The 17419-nt window shown below is 36.3% G+C and overlaps 5 non-coding genes across 5 annotated transcripts; all 5 read right to left on the bottom strand.

Annotated features, from left to right (window-relative positions):
• Positions 1 to 1776: 1776 nt before the first annotated feature.
• On the bottom strand, positions 1777 to 1962 carry LOC133659449 (U2 spliceosomal RNA). The gene has a single exon (XR_009827677.1). It is a non-coding gene; the product is annotated as a U2 spliceosomal RNA (small nuclear RNA).
• Positions 1963 to 4613: 2651 nt separating this feature from the next.
• LOC133659463 (U8 small nucleolar RNA) lies at positions 4614 to 4744 on the bottom strand. Its single transcript, XR_009827690.1, has one exon. It is a non-coding gene; the product is annotated as a U8 small nucleolar RNA (small nucleolar RNA).
• A 1125-nt stretch (positions 4745 to 5869) lies between these two features.
• Positions 5870 to 6033, bottom strand: LOC133659446 (U1 spliceosomal RNA). The gene has a single exon (XR_009827675.1). It is a non-coding gene; the product is annotated as a U1 spliceosomal RNA (small nuclear RNA).
• A 7114-nt stretch (positions 6034 to 13147) lies between these two features.
• LOC133659465 (U8 small nucleolar RNA) lies at positions 13148 to 13270 on the bottom strand. Its single transcript, XR_009827692.1, has one exon. It is a non-coding gene; the product is annotated as a U8 small nucleolar RNA (small nucleolar RNA).
• Positions 13271 to 14012: 742 nt separating this feature from the next.
• LOC133659472 (U1 spliceosomal RNA) lies at positions 14013 to 14176 on the bottom strand. Its single transcript, XR_009827699.1, has one exon. It is a non-coding gene; the product is annotated as a U1 spliceosomal RNA (small nuclear RNA).
• Positions 14177 to 17419: the final 3243 nt, after the last annotated feature.

Raw genomic sequence — 17419 nt, forward strand, 5'->3', positions numbered from 1 at the left:
GTATGGAAAGAAATCTCCTTTTCACAAGACCAAGAATAGCTCAGTGGTTAAGACTGCTGACTTGTAATGAAAGGTACTGGGTTCAAACCCCACTCTGGTTAATGGCATTTTGTTCTACCTCATCATACTTTACTGAGCCAGGAGTCCTCGATTACATTTGTGTATGAAAAAAAAAAATTATCTCGATAACATCCAGAATAGCCCAGTGGTTAAGACTGTTGACTCAGGTTGAAGGGTGCTGGGTTTGAATCCTGGTTGGGTTGACATGTAATTTACAAAACCGTCTGGAGGATTCAAGGTGACACATATTGTGACTTTGTCACTTCTCCCATATAATGTTAAAATAATGTATTTAATAAACTTTTTTTTTTATCCAATTACAATTAACCTATTTTATTTTAATTGTACCCAGGAGAGGTCATTGGTCAATGCTCTTTATTATTAACTTTATACTCCTATTCCCACCCACCTCAGGAATTACACTCACTCGCACACACTCATTCATTCTCACACACTCACACTCACAGGTAACCCCTGAGGTGTCATCATCATTTATTTTTGATTACTGTTAACTTTAGTGTTTACTTAATTTTTCAACTATATGTTACTCAAACAACGAGCACATAACATTACTCTGTGTGGGGGAGAAGAAACACCCCACAATGTATGTCGTTTTGACGCCATACAGCCAAATTACTGACTCCATGTATGGGGTTTGAACTCAGTACCCCTGTATTAGGAGCCCACAGTTTTGACCATTGAGCTATCCTAGGTCCCGTTAAGGTTTGTTTTTTGCTCATATATAAATGTAATCAGTGAACTATGATCGAGGCGAAACAAAAAACTAGGCCTTCCTAATTATGGATTTGAACCTAGTAATACTGAGTGAGAGGCAACAGTCTTAACCATTGAGCTATTCTGAGTGTTTTTGTAAGTGTAGTCTGGCTCATTCACTAATGGAATCGTGACATCTCTCGCAGTAAACTACGATTGAGGTGGAGCTAAATTTTGAAACTAAGTTACATATCAAACCAATTCGGATTCCAACCCAGTACCCCTGTATTTGGAGCCCACAGTGTTGACCATTGAGGTATCCTGGGTTCCATCAAGACATGACTTTCGCTCATATACAAATGCAATCATTTAACAATGATAGAGGTGAAACAAAAATCAAGACCTTCCAAGTTATGGATTTGAACCCAGTAATACAGAGTGAGAGGAAGTAGTCTTAACAAATAAGCTATCCTGGATCCTAGCAAGACATGATTTTCGCTCATATACAAACGCAATCATTAAACTATGATAGAAGGGAAACAAAAAACTAGATCTTCCAAGTTATGGATTTTAACCTAGTAGTACTGCATGAGAGGCAGCAGTCTTAACCATTGAGCTATCCTGGGTTTTGTTGCAACAAGATTTTTCTTAATATACAAATGCAATCATTTAACTATGATAGGTAAAACAAAAAAGCAGCTATTCCTAGTTATGGATTTGAAACCAGTTTTACTGATTGAGAGGCAGCAGTCTTAACCATTAAGCTACCCTCAGTCTTTTTGTAAGTGTAGTCTGGCTCATTCACTAATGTAATCGTGACACCTGTCGCAGTAAACTACGCTTGAGGTGGAACAAAATTTTGAACCTAAGTTACATATCAAACCAATTGGGATTCAAAACCAGTACCCCTGTATTGGGAGCCCACAGTGTTGACCATTGAGCTATCCTGGGTGCCATCAAGACACGATTTTCGCTCATGTACAAATGCAATCATTAAACTATGATAGGTGAAACAAAAATCTAGCTATACAAAGTTATGGATTAGAACCCACTTTTACAGATTGAGAGGCAGCAGTCTTAACCATTAAGCTATTTTCAGTCTTGTAAGTGTAGTCTGGCTCATTCACTAATGTAATCGGATAAGAACAGATACTACACTTGATCTTAGCCAAAAGGCAGAGAAGCGATGCCACTAAATTGTCAGAAGGGAGGATGTCATTCCAGACACAACAAAAAGTGACGGTTACACACATTTATTAACCACCACGTCACATATCAACACACCAAACGACAACCATGCACTTTTTGAATGACTGCATTGTTTTGAAGGCTATAAAATACTTTTAATGACTGGAAGTGTTTGATCACTCCTGCTGCTCATGGTTGATTTACTACGACAAAAATGTATCAGAAGTGCTAATGACGAATATTATAAAAGCGGATATCACTGTTTACATCCAGAGCAGCCATCTTTGGGCGGTGAGAGTATTCAGACTTTCCGAGTCGGAAATTCGACCTCGAGGGTCGTTCCAGTTGAAATTCTGACTAGGAACTCAGAAATTCCGACTTCCCAGTACAAATGGAACGCACCATGAGTCTCAGCATTTTAGCTTGAGCTGTTTTGTTAGCTTAGCAGGTTGGCAGCAGCAATTTGTTGGCTCTGACGGCAGCTCTTTTGAATCTTTCACTGGTTTGTGTTACCTCTGCTTAATAAATAAATTGAATGTGCTTCTATAGCTGTATGTTCTTGTCAACAAACGGGATATTGTTTGGATAACAAGTTTATCACTTCATCATTCATTTGTTGTTCAATATTTCTTCCGACCCTTCGGTTTCCTCATTTAAAGTTTGCATGTATTTAAAACTAAACATAAAAAAAGGCACGTAAAACATGTTGCGCATGTGCAAGTTTACCTGCAAGTACCCACGTCAGTCTGGGTGGTATTTGTGTTATGTATAATGTACATGTGCACAATGATAACCATATTACCAGTCTATGACTTCCATGATTATGCTTTGGAATTCAAAGAATTTAATTTGTATCGGTGTTAGCACTAGGAATCTTCAAAACGGGGTCCCCATCAAGTCATAAAAATGGGGTCCCACAGTAAATTTTTGGGGTCCCACTTTTTTGTAACCGTTTTGGAAAACAAATGATAAATATATGCATTATCCTGTTATATCTCACATTCTATATTGTGTTTTGGAAAAAGGTTGTCATAAACGTCACTTCATTCATTAAAAAAATAACACAAAAGGAAACACATTTTTATGCATATGTAAATTTATTCAGTTATAAACATTCATTCACTTTCTTCTTTCTTTCATGGATCTAAACTTTACCGCGGTTGGTATTTTTTTCTATATTATCATTTAATAAGTGTATTTATTTCAGTATAAAAGTGTAAAAAGTGTTTTGCTTCGGTCATAAAATTATGACGAACGTGTGCCAGGGCATACATGCATATGACAAATTGAATTGATTATTCTCACCTCTATGTAGATCATCAGTCATTTATAAACCGCCACATCTACACTTTCACGGAAAATAATGCCAACAAACTTAGAATTTTGCAGGAGTGTTAATAGCATGGTGGATGTCCACTTGGCTTTGTGGAAAACATAAATAAAGAGTTGTAACAAATTGACGGCCTCGTCATTCCGACTAAAGAGCAGGACTGTAGGGACCCAAATTGGAGGGTGTTTCTTGGTGCCTGGTGAGGCTGGATAAAGGTGTTCTTTTTCTTAGCCTGTTTAAATGATAAATGGGTTGTACTTGTATAGTGCTTTTCTACCTTCAAGGTACTCAAAGCGCTTTGACAGTATTTCCACATTCACCCACTGATGGTGCTAACCAGCAGCCATCAGGAGCAAGGGTGAAGTGTCTTGCCCAAGGACACAACGGACGTGACTAGGATGGTAGAAGGTGGGGATTGAACCCCAGTAACCAGCAATCCTCCGATTGCTGGCACGGCCACTATACCAACTTCGCCACACCGCCCCATTTTTACATGGCATGCAAAACATCTTTCCATTTCATAAGTGAGCCATTTGCTGAAAAGTGGCTCCTGAAGACACTTTTCATTGAAGCTTCGCTTCTTGGGTTTATTGTTCGCCATGACAAATACAATAACACACCGGAGTCCTAATACCGGAAATGCAGTATTTGTGATTGATAAAACTTTCGACGAATCAAAATTTAAAAAATTATACCGGAAAGTGCATTACTTTGAAGTCGACCAACAATTAATCATTTGACCCGGCAAATATAAACTATACAAAACAAGCGGGAAGCGATAATCTGTTAAAAAAAATAAAAAATTTACTGCTACAAAAATTAATCAGAAGTGGTCTTAAGTTGACTTATTCATGTTTAAATAATATAATGAAGGAATAATGAAGTATTGTAAATTGTTGTTTTTGTGCACATTTACATGTTATTTGAGAATGTTTACTTCCACTAATGATTAATGTGATCTTGTGTTTAACTTTTCTGCTTAGTTGTTTTTTTGTTGTGCAGAATTAGGAGGACTTGGACAACACCAGAGCAAGAAGAGATTACACAAAATCAGTTTGGATAATCATTTAATAACAGAGTAGTTTTAGAACCCTTGTAAATAAATACACTCTGTAGAGTTAATCAATCAATCAATCAATCAATCAATCAATGTTTATTTATATAGCCCTAAATCACAAGTGTCTCAAAGGGCTGTACAAGCCACAACGACATCCTCGGTACAGAGCCCACATACGGGCAAGGAAAACTCACCCCAGTGGGACGTCAATGTGAATGACTATGAGAAACCTTGGAGAGGACCACATATGTGGGTAACCCTAGTGCCAGAATGAGTTTTACAGAGTTGCTGTTCTCTGCAAACGGGAGATATTAATCATATCTCATGATTCTCCATTCATCATGTTCTGTGACTCCATTGCTGGAGTAACAGGTAAGGAAGTACCTTACTGAAGATATCTCCTACCTGACAGAGCAATGTTTTTATATTCCAGGGCAAAGATAACAAAGTCGCGGTTTCATGTTACCATGGTAACATTCCTTTTTACACAAACACATATATTCATATATGCTCTCACTTAGGATATTTTAGTTAAATGCTCACATTTCGTGTTTTGGATCAAAGCCATTTGTAAATAATGAAGCATATTGTCGTATAGTCAAGACACTCACTATCGAACCCAAGGATGGAGCTTTTTTCACCAAACCCTTATAGATCATTCATTTATTCCCTAACAAAATATCTGAAACACTAATTTTGTTTGATATTATTTTGATTCAAGAAATAATTAAAACACACAACCGAGGCGGAATTACAGTACCACAGAAGAAGAAAAGGGAGGATTTTACTTCCTGGTTTGATCCGAACATAAAAGTCTTGGATTACTCACTGAGTGATCATACTTGTTATATTTCTTTATTTTGTAATTATATACCAAATAACGACCTAAATTGCAGTTCCTTACCGTTTTGGTTAGTTTAAAGATAGACAATAGGTGACATAACATCGGAAGCGGTCATGTCGGTGTTCGGCAGGCAGGCAGATGTCTGTGCTGAGTTCAACCCTTCCAGAATAAAACTAACCATCAGATAACGGGACGGCGTGGCGAAGTTGGTAGAGTGGCCATACCAGCAATCGGAGGGTTGCTGGTTACTGGGGTTCAATCCCCACCTTCTACCATCCTAGTCACATCCGTTGTGTCCTTGGGTAAGACACTTCACCCTTGCTCCTGATGGGTGCTGGTAGCGCCTTGCATGGCAGCTCCCTCCATCAGTGTGTGAATGTGTGTGTGAATGGGTAAATGTGAAAATAGTGTCAAAGCGCTTTGGGTACCTTGAAGGTAGAAAAGCGCTATACAAGTATAACCCATTTATCATTTTATTTATAACGACATGACAGGATTCCAACATTTAGCAGTAAAACATTTGTATGTTTACTAAAATATGTGATAAGTCAGCTTGTTGTAACCTTGTTATATTGGCATGTGTCCAAACAATATAATTACCCTTGGACACAATAGGTTGAGAGACGGCATACTATTGTTACAATGTTTTTATGGTGGTTGACATTGAACATTAGACCAGGGGAGAGCGCGAACACAGTCCCCCACTACCACAAATTATGTAGTCGAGGTTCACACATTTGGGTTATTCATAAGGGTCAGCATAGCCGGAGTGTAATGACTGTACCTCACCCTAAGTGGTCTCCCTTCTTGATCATTGTATCTCCTCTACCAGGTAAGTATGAGTTGTACACGTCTCACACACACAAGTCATTCACACACACACCATGTTAAGTGATGGGATCATCACGTGCACACTAGCAAACACACACACTCAACAAGCCTGCACATGTACAAGAGTCTACTACACAACACTGTTGGATCATTACAATATTATTACTATTTATATTACACTTCAACACAACTACGTGTTCCCATCATGCAATGGGGCTTTTTCGACACAACTCCACTCCACTGGGAAGTGTCCCTGCCCCCCTTCACAACCACTTCCAGCGAGTAACCCCTGGCTGCAGCGAGTAACCCCTGGCTGCAGGCCGCAGATCGAGGAGGGGCTTATTTTCCCTCAATGTGGGCGGGCTCAACGTTGAGCCCGCGGGCTCCATCTGGTGGCGGAGATCCGAATATGGAAAAAGGTTCATGTATTTGATAGACTTAGACATTCCTACTTCTAACTTGTCAAATGTGTTTTTTTACCATGAAAAAAAATAATATATATATATATATATATATATATATATATATATATATATATATATATATATATATATATATATATATATATATATATATATATATATATATATATATATATATAAACCATAGCATTTACCATGAAAAAAAAGAATAATAATTATATATAAACCATAGCATTTCCAAAAGAGTATAGACACATATTATTTTGCACACTCAATTATATTAGCTAAGTCAAATAAACCAAAGACAGAATACTTTGCATCATTGATTTTATTTTTCACCCCAGGTTAAAAATGTTTGATCTGTAAAGAAAAAAAAAATGTTGTAGCCTAGCCAAATACATTCCTTAAGCTTCCATAAATGTTTAACAATGGCAAGTATCAAGGTATTTTTCTGGCCCATAACAAGCAACCCTGTTCCCTGTTTCCAGGTCTGTTCATTTTCCACTGTCTAGAAAGGAAACCGATGGCGGTTCTTATAGGCACAATAACAATGCAAGATGTAAAACTAAGGTAATTGAAATAAGTGGAGGAATTACGCTTTAGTCTAGCAATAGTTGACTACAAGACTAATTAATCACATGACCTCTCACCTGTAGCCCTCCTTGCACTCGTCGCCGTTTTCTGTCCTGCAATCGGTCTTCTTCAGACCTTAGTGATTTAATGACAACATACATTCACTATGAAAACATTCATGTTGGTCTGTTGACCGTGAGTAAAACATTTTTTTTGTGATTTGTGATATTCAAAGCACTTACGGCATGGGGAAGTTCTGCAGGAGAGCGAGACACCACCATCTCCTAATTTGCAGCATGTTTTCCTTTGAAGAAGGAAATGCAGGAAGATGTTAATATCCATCCATCCATCCATTTTCTACCGCTTATTCCCTTCGGGGTCGCGAGGGGCGCTGGAGCCTATCTCAGCTACAATTGGGCGGAAGGTGGGGTACACCCTGGACAAGTCGCCACCTCATCGCAGAGATGTTAATATGTTGTAAAAAAAATAACACCTTGTACACTAAGCATAATGTGTCACGATTTACACATACCTCTCTGAAATCACAATTGGCCCCCATTACAATGTACAGAGTGTACTGTAAGCCAAATGGTACTGCTTAATATAATGTCAGGCGTATTCCCAAGGATACATTTTTTTCAATACAAATTAATGTGGTTTTAATGTAGCAAGCAAACATTTTGACAGACAACAGCAATGCTATAACATGCTGATTTGGTCTTACCATCAAAACAAACACGCCACAGTTGTTGGAGCACCCTTGCTTTGTTAGGCCCTGAGGTGTGAACAATGTATTTTAATAAAAGTATGGCAAGAAAATAGTAAAAAGTTAGCAAGTGCTATTATGTAATGTCTCACCTGGAAATCATTCACACCAAGCTCTCTCCAGGGGCCAGAAGAGAGGCTGCGAGCAACGTGTCTGTACAAATAATAAGCGAAATAAAAGTCACTCAACTTCAATCAACTTTTGATTGAAAAGCACGCATAAACGCTTGGAACAAAGCCTGAACTGAATAAGGAAAAGGTTGGAACTTCAAATCAAAAAGTTTTCATAACAGGCTTAAACAGAACTGCCCGTCTCAAAAAAGATAAATAGTTCTGTTTCCATCTGTTTAAGGAATCAAAATAGTTGGAATATGGAATGGAATATTTTAGATCAAATAAAAACAGAACCATTAATTAAAACAAACAAAGGACAAGTGGTTTAAAACAGAACTACCACTGTCCAGGAGGTGCCCTAAAAACCTGAATAGACTGGTTCTACTCTCATCTCTCCAAGACATGAGACAGCTAGTGGAAGAAAACAAAGTCTTAATACGTGTATGATTATATGAGTGACATTCATAGATAACCACAGTGGCACAATAGTTAACTTTACCAGTTGTTCCTGGCTGTCTTGGAGTTTCTGTCCCCAGTATGCAGTGTGTGCTGAAAACTTGTGGAGACTAGGGAAGTCTCCATGAGGTCTCTGCTCACTGTCATCATTTACTAGAGTAGAAAGCAACAACCGAAAAATAAAATCAAGTGTGAAATGTCACATTTCTCATTTGAATGATGTGCAAAAGAGCCAAAACTTTTTGATTTGAAGTTCCAACCTTTTCCTTATTCAGTTCAGGCTTTGTTCCAAGCGTTTATGCGTGCTTTTCAATCAAAAGTTGATTGAAGTTGAGTGACTTTTATTTCGCTTATTATTTGTACAGACACGTTGCTCACAGCCTCTCTTCTGGCCCCTGGAGAGAGCTTGGTGTGAATGATGTCCAGGTGAGACATTACATAATAGCATTTGCTAACTTTTTACTATTTTCTTGCCATACTTTTATTAAAATACATTGTTCACACCTCAGGGCCTAACAAAGCAAGGGTGCTCCAACAACTGTGGCGTGTTTGTTTTGATGGTAAGACCAAATCAGCATGTTATAGCATTGCTGTTGTCTGTAAAAATGTTAACCACATTAATTTGTATTGAAAAAAATGTATCCTTGGGAATACGCCTGACATTATATTAAGCAGTACCTCTTGGCTTACAGTACACTCTGTACATTGTAATGGGGGCCAATTGTGATTTCAGAGAGGTATGTGTAAATCGTGACACATTATGCTTAGTGTACAAGGTGTTATTTTTTTTACAACATATTAACATCTCTGCGATGAGGTGGCGACTTGTCCAGGGTGTACCCCGCCTTCCGCCCAATTGTAGCTGAGATAGGCTCCAGCGCCCCTCGCGACCCCGAAGGGAATAAGCGGTAGAAAATGGATGGATGGATGGATATTAACATCTTCCTGCATTTCCTTCTTCTAAGGAAAACATGCTGCAAATTAGGAGATGGTGGTGTCTCGCTCTCCTGCAGAACTTCCCCATGCCGTAAGTGCTTTGAATATCACAAATCACAAAAAAAATGTTTTACTCACGGTCAACAGACCAACATGAATGTTTTCATAGTGAATGTATGTTGTCATTAAATCACTAAGGTCTGAAGAAGACCGATTGCAGGACAGAAAACGGCGACGAGTGCAAGGAGGGCTACAGGTGAGAGGTCATGTGATTAATTAGTCTTGTGGTCAACTATTGCTAGACTAAAGCGTAATTCCTCCACTTATTTCAATTACCTTAGTTTTACATCTTGTATTGTTATTGTGCCTATAAGAACCGCAATCTGTTTCCTTTCTAGACAGTGGAAAATTAACAGAACTGGAAACAGGGAACAGGGTTGCTTGTTATGGGCCAGAAAAATACCTTGATACTTGCCATTGTTAAACATTTATGGGAGCTTAAGGAATGTATTTGGCTAGGCTACAACTTTTTTTTTTCTTTACAGATCAAACATTTTTAGCCTGGGGTGAAAAATAAAATCAATGATGCAAAGTCTTCTGTCTTTGGTTTATTTGACTTTGCTAATATAATTGAGTGTGCAAAATAATATGTGTCTATACTCTTATGGAAATGCTATGGTTTAGATATATATTTTTTTAAATTGTTTTTTCATGGTAAAAAAAAATACATTTGACAAGTTAAAAGTAGGAATGTCTAAGTCTATCAAATACATGAACCTTTTTCCATACTATGGTTTATATATATTTTTTTTAAATTGTTTTTTCATGGTAAAAAAAAATACATTTGACAAGTTTTTTTGTGTTTTTTTTTGCAAATATTTGTATTGAATTTTACAGTTAAAATCACATTTAACAGTCATACTTTGGTCACGCAAAACCTTCATACAATCGCACATCCACTCATACCCACTCACATGCACACTTGAGGAGAGAGGTGCACTTAAACTTTAACAATTCAAGGTTTACAGTATAAACAGTATTAGAAAAGATACCCAGATATTGTATATATATATATATCCATCCATCCCGCTCTGGCTCAGGATCAGCTACAGGCTATCCAGACCATAGTGGATGAACATTCCTCGGCATCAAGGATCCTCAGGAAGTGATCCCAAGATCACCTCTCGAGGACCTCTCCACCGTTCACACTTAAAAAAGAAAAGGAAAGTCACAGAAGTTGATCAGATGTAAAACAATACAAAATAAAAAGACACAAAAAATAAATAAATAAATAAGCAAATAAACCGTGGCAAGGCCATATCAGAAGTAACAAAAAAAACACAATAATAGTGTAGGATCAATACTGAAAATAATGAAGATAATAAAAAAGGAATAAAACTACAAAAAAGATGGCAGATACATTTGACAAGTTAAAAGTAGGAATGTCTAAGTCTATCAAATACATGAACCTTTTTTCATACTATGGTTTATATATATATATATTTTTTATTGTTTTTTCATGGTAAAAAAAATACATTTGACAAGTTAAAAGTAGCTTTATTGACGTTTGAGAATGTGTGCTGCCGGATCTCCGCCACCAGATGGAGCCCGCGGGCTCAACGTTGAGACCCGCCCACATTGAGGGAAAATAAGCCCCTCCTCGATCTGCGGGCTGCAGCCAGGGGCACTTGGCAGCCAGGGGCACTTGCTTCCAGCTGCATCCTCTGCAGTGTGCATTAGTGGGGTGCTGACGTCATCGCGGCGCACGAAGGCTGTCCCAATACACAAAAGTTCCAAGTTTCCTCCCAATTCGGCCGACAAATTAGTAGAAAGTTTGCATCCGTGTATACTTCGTGTCCTTTCATATCCTGACATCCTTTGCGCACTCGAGTTTGAAAATTAATTTCAACAACATGAGCGGAAAGAAATACTTTAAAATGTAAGTTTAGCTTTATTTATACATTTAAATGAGCTAAAAGCAGACATGTCAGTAGGGATATACATTTGTGTTAAAATACGACAACTTGACTATCGTAATGTTGAGCCACCTCCCTCTCTTTACCCAGGAGAGCCATATATCCGGCCATTGCAGACAGTTTGGTGCCTGGAGATTTTTTTTTTAACGTTTTTTAAAGCCTAACATCTTTTAATTTACTTTTTTGAACCGCAAGAAGTTGACTTGATTATTTTTTATTAATGTCTGGCCAGAATAATGAACTATTGTAAATGTGTGCATCAATGTACGATATTAGTTATTGTTTTTGTGCACATTTGCATGTTATTTGAAAATGTTTACTTTAATCAATGATTCTTGTTATTTTGTGTTTAACTTTTCTGTTTAGTGTTTTTTTTTGCTGTGCAGAATAAGGAGGACTTGGACAACACCAGAGCAAAAGGAAATGACACAAAACCAGTTTGGATAATCATTTAAAAACAAAGTATATTTATAACCCGTGTAAATTAATAAACTCATGTGCTGAAACTGTAGTTGTTGTGATTCATTTCCTGTTTTCATTGCAAATAATTATGTCATAATATTATGCTATCCCAATATTTACTATTACTGGCTATAATGCAAGCAATTTGACACGATTAGAAAAGTACATCAATTGTGAATCACATATTAATAAAGTAAGATTGTGTGTTTGGTTTCATCCATTTAAAGTTTGCATGTTTAAAGCTAAAATAAAAGTCACATAAATATGAGTGAGTTTTCTTGCAAGCGCTTCAAGACCAGTGACTGGAGGGAGTCAGTACTCGGTCATCGAGGGTGATGTTTTTGCAAATTGTACAAGTGTGCACTGTCAAGCATATGACATCATTCTGAGACTTCCATGTGTTACTGACTCCAATGCTTGCAGATCCATACACAAGCTACAGGAATTCTACCACACACTTTGGTAGATGTGGTTATTGAGGTTATTTTCAACAAGAGAGGGAGTGCAGCGTTCCTGGAACTACTGCCAACAGTGTGTGAATGTGTGTGTGTGAATGGGTGAATGTGGAAATAGTGTCAAAGCGCTTTGAGTTCCTTAAAAAGGTAGAAAAGCGTATAACCCATTTACCATTTACCATTACTGCAATACCAGGTCCATGCGGGAAGTGGACGGAGCAAGCCCTTATTCTGTCTCCCTGCTCCAAAAATCTATTTAACCTCCCCTTGAGGTAAGTACGACAAAGGTAGTTTGCCAGATGTCACCCAAAAGTCTACAGCAGCACTGCACTCCCACATGAGGTGTCTCACCCACTCAGGTGTGCCACAGTCTGGTCGGGGGCAGGTGGAGATGGCTGACATGACTTGGTACTGCATAACAGACCTGACTGGGAGAACCTTGTGGAAGATGGACTTTCTTTGGCATTTTCATGCATTTATTTCATTATTCTTGAGTTAAATCTTGTGTTAAAAGCACATCTTCCCTTACTGTTTTTCTATCAAGTTTAAAACCTCTGACATTGTATCAGTACAGGTGTTCTTCGTGGCATATAGTTCTTCATAAAAATGTTATACAGTTTTGTTTATTTTAGTTGTCACAACTATTTCTCTTTTCTCATTTAGTAATTCTAATATGCCTCCACCTTTACTTATATATTTTTTAAAGAAGTATTGTGTACATGTTTATCTTTATTGGATTTCTTTTCCCTCACTTCTTAACATTGTGACTGTTTTTGCAGTCCCAACATGCATCTCTTCTCCTTTTTTGAGTTTTCTTGGCCTGCTCTTTTACATAATCTCCAGGTCCTTAGCTCTGATGTCATCCTGAGCACATTAATCCCTACACATTAATGAGCAGTGGCAGACGGCACACAATACTTAACTTCTTGATTTATACAATTATTAATCAAAACAAAACATTAAAGTCAGAATGAGTTTTGCTCTTCTCTGCAAACAGGAGATATTATTCATATCTCATGATTTTCCATTCATCATGTTCTGTAACTCCAATCCTGGAGAAACAGATAAGGATGTACCTCACTGAAAATATCCCCCAACTGACAGAGCTATGTTTTTATATTCCAGGGCATAGATAACAAAGTCGCGGTTTCATGTTACCATGGTAACATTTCTTTTTACACAAACTCACATATATTCATATATTAACCAAAAGGCAAACATGCTAGGATATTTTAGTTAAATGCTCACATTTCGTGTTTTGGATCAAAGCAATTTGTAAATAATAAAGCATGTTGTCGTATAGTCAAAAAACTCACTATCGAAGCCAAAGATGGAGCTTTTTTCACCAAATTCTTATAGATCATTCATTTATTCCCTAACAAAATATCAAAAACATTTATTTTGTTTGATATTATTTTGATTAAAAAAATAATTAAAACAGAGAGGGAAATGTTTGCTGATAATTTTTTGAAAAAAGCATTTTACAACTAAGTCAAATTATAAGGAGAGTATTTGAGAACAGCAGTTCTGTTAGATTTATTTATTTCAAGTTACAGTAGAGTGATGTTTTAATAAGTTAATTTTTTAATGTTGAATAGTTTTCTTTAATCACAATTTGACATTTGTAGCAAAAAACCATAAAGGGTGTGCTGTTCACTGCTCACCACTAGGTGGCGGCAGCTTTCGCATGTATTATTATCCTTGTGAGGGACGATAAGATGAACAATATTAATCACACCACAGATGTTTGCAGGATTTAATATTGATTTCATTATAACGTACTTATTAGACTAGAGAATGAGACAGTTTTTTGACTTTAAACATAAGATCAGGGGAGAGCGCGAACGCAGTCCCCCACTACCACAAATTATGCAGTCGAGATTCCCACATTTGGGGAATTCGTAAGGGTCAGCACAGCCGGAGTGCAATGGCTGAGCCTCACCCTAGGTGAACCACCTTCTTGATCATGGTATCTCCCCTGCCAGGTAAGTATGAGTTGTACACGTCTCACACACACAACTCATTCACACACACACCATGTTAAGTGATGGGATCATCACGTGCACACTAGCAAACACACACACTCAACAAGCCTGCACATGTACAAGAGTCTACTACACAACACTGTTGGATCATTACAATATTATTACTATTTATATTACACTTCAACACAACTATGTGTTCCCATCATGCAATGGGGCTTTTTCGACACGCCTCAGCTCAACCGGGAAGTGTCCCTGCCTCCCTTCACAACCACTTCCGGTTTACGAGTATGGATGGACACACTTGTCTGTGTGTGCTGGTGTGACAATAAAGTTATTTCAATCCTTGAAATGACACAAAGGTTTATGTGAATTAATACAGTTGTTATTTTTGAAAACTAACCTGTGTTGTTTCATCAACTGAACGACTCAACTAGAAATTCTACCTTCCCCCTTCAACTGCAACTTCCTGTTTCTTTGTTTGGACAGGATCACATGCTGACACTACTGCCATCCTGTGGTGAGTACTGCACACTGCACTGTTTATGGACAGACTGTTGGTCAAGGAGGTCAGTGAACTAAGGAACACTTTGCTGACATTCATGGCCTAGTGACGTTATGATGGTCATGGTTGAGTTTATTTCCAACATGCTTCACAAAGTTATGTGAAGGAACATTAGATTTTGACAATATGTCTGAAAAGGAGTAGGAAGAAGCAAAGCTTGTGCAAGCAGTAGCTGACTGACGTGGACATAGGCGGTTATTGACATAGCAGAAATCAAACCAAACCTGACCATTTTTTGTACATTTACTTTAACCTCACAGATATTTTTTTTCCAGACACGGTTGTAAATAAACTTCAGAAACATTATTCTGATTCATCCGGTCACAACATTAGGTACACCTGCACACATCAATACAGACTCCAGAACTGCATAAAAAATCTGTTTTCTGCAACATTTATGTCACTAAATGTCACCTGTCAGTTTTATTGTGCAGACGCCACCGTTAGAAGAAATAATACTTGAACCTAGAGCTGGGCCAATAAAACAATATCAATATGTATCATGATAAACACATAATCAATATCAATATAAAATGAGTTTGATAAAACATTCAATATATATTTATATTTTTTGGTCAGAAGAAAATTATAACATTTATTGTGGATTTTACAATCATGCTGTAGCTGAAAGTTGTTGTGTTGCGTCCTTATGTTGTTGTGGTGTCTGCAATTGTAGTGACCTTTCTCGGCCGCCGTGAGAACGACTTTTACGACTTTTCACGAACAAATGGAAGAAAATTAGTCATACTTAAAGGAGACCTAGTAGCCCTTGGATCCACATTTTTCCTCAATATATATATATATATATATATATATATATATATATATATATATATATATATATATATATATATATATATATATATATATATATATTAGGGCTGCAACAACTAATCGATTAAATCGATTAAAATCGATTATAAAAATAGTTGCCGATTAATTTAGTAATCGATTCGTTGGATCTATGCTATGCGCATGCGCAGAGGCTTTTTTTTTTTTTTTTTTTTTTTTTAAATAAACCTTTATTTATAAACTGCAACATGTACAAACAGCTGAGAAACAATAATCAAAATAAGTATGGTGCCAGTATGCTGTTTTTTTTCCAATAAAATACTGGAAAGGATAGAAATGTAGTTTGTCTCTTTTATCCGATTATTAATCGATTAATCGAAGTAATAATCGACAGATTAATCGATTATCAAATTAATCGTTAGTTGCAGCCCTAATATATATATATATATATACACAAATATATACATACACAAACACACATATATACATACACAAACACACACATATATATATATATATATATATATATATATATATATATATATATATATATATATATATATATATATATATATATATATATATATATATATATATATATATATATATATATATATATATATACATACACACACACACACATACATGCATACATATGTGTGTGTGTGTGTGTGTGATTTTTTTAATCATTAATTTTGAATTGTATTTATTTTTTATTTTATTTCATTATTTTTACTGGGATTCACTTTTGTGGTTCATTGTTTTGATATGTAAAAGTTCAATCTTACACATACCAAGTAGGGTAGTGTTTTGTATATACATTGTTATTACGTCCTAATTTTTGTTCTAGATTTGTTTATCATTTTTACATCATTGCAATTTATTCTTACTTTTTGTTTCTCTATATTGTCAAAATGCTCTTGTGCTTCAAAGTCTATGACATTCTATTGTTTTCTATTGTATTCACATCTTTATTACGTAAATTTTTTTATTCTAGTTTTGTTTCTTATTTTTGTATGTAAAAAGGTGTTTTATTCTTACTTATTATTTTTGTATATTTTTTCTGTATTGTTAAAATGCTCTTGTGTTACTAGGTTTTTTACATGAGGGGAAATGCACTAGTGATGTCACTGTCAAAGCATGGAAATATGACACCACATTAAAGGACGTTTACGGTGAAAACAACACAAACAAAAGTATAAGCAATATTTCAGAATTATTCCCACAAACAAAATAATATTTGTTTAAATTTGAAATAATTCTTATCCATATTATATCTTATAACTGATACTAGTGATTGTTTCCTTGTGAGGAAAGTTACATCTGCAAGTCTTTTGGTTGCTTTACACATTTTTAACCTTTAACTTTATTTCAATAAACAGTACATGTCTAACAAACATATATCAATAATCATGTTTTTCCCAACAGTAGCAATGTACTTATTAAAATATATCTTCTATGGTTGTCAGAGAATTATTATTATTCAGACAACAAAACAAAGTGGAAAACCAGCTTAGCACATCCAGAGAAAGAAATGTTTGCTTATTATTTTTTGAAAATAAACCTTTTACAACTAAGTCAAATTATAAGGAGAGTGTTTGTGAACAGCAGTTTAAAGATCTGATCAAATATTCTCTGTTGGTTTTATTTATTCCAAGTTACAGTAGAGTGATGTTTTAATAAGTTAAATTTTAATGTTGAATAGTTTTCTTTAACTACAATTTGCCAATATCAGCAAAAACCATAAAGGGTGTGCTGCTCACTACTCACCACTAGATGGCGGAGCTTTCGCATGTGTTACTATCGTAACGAGGGGCTGTCTAATGGATAATATGAATCGCACCATATATGGTGGCAGGATGTTATACTAATCTGACCAAGACCTATTAAATCCTTA

This window comes from Entelurus aequoreus, linkage group LG10, assembly GCF_033978785.1.
Source record: "Entelurus aequoreus isolate RoL-2023_Sb linkage group LG10, RoL_Eaeq_v1.1, whole genome shotgun sequence".
Lineage (NCBI taxonomy): Eukaryota > Metazoa > Chordata > Actinopteri > Syngnathiformes > Syngnathidae > Entelurus > Entelurus aequoreus.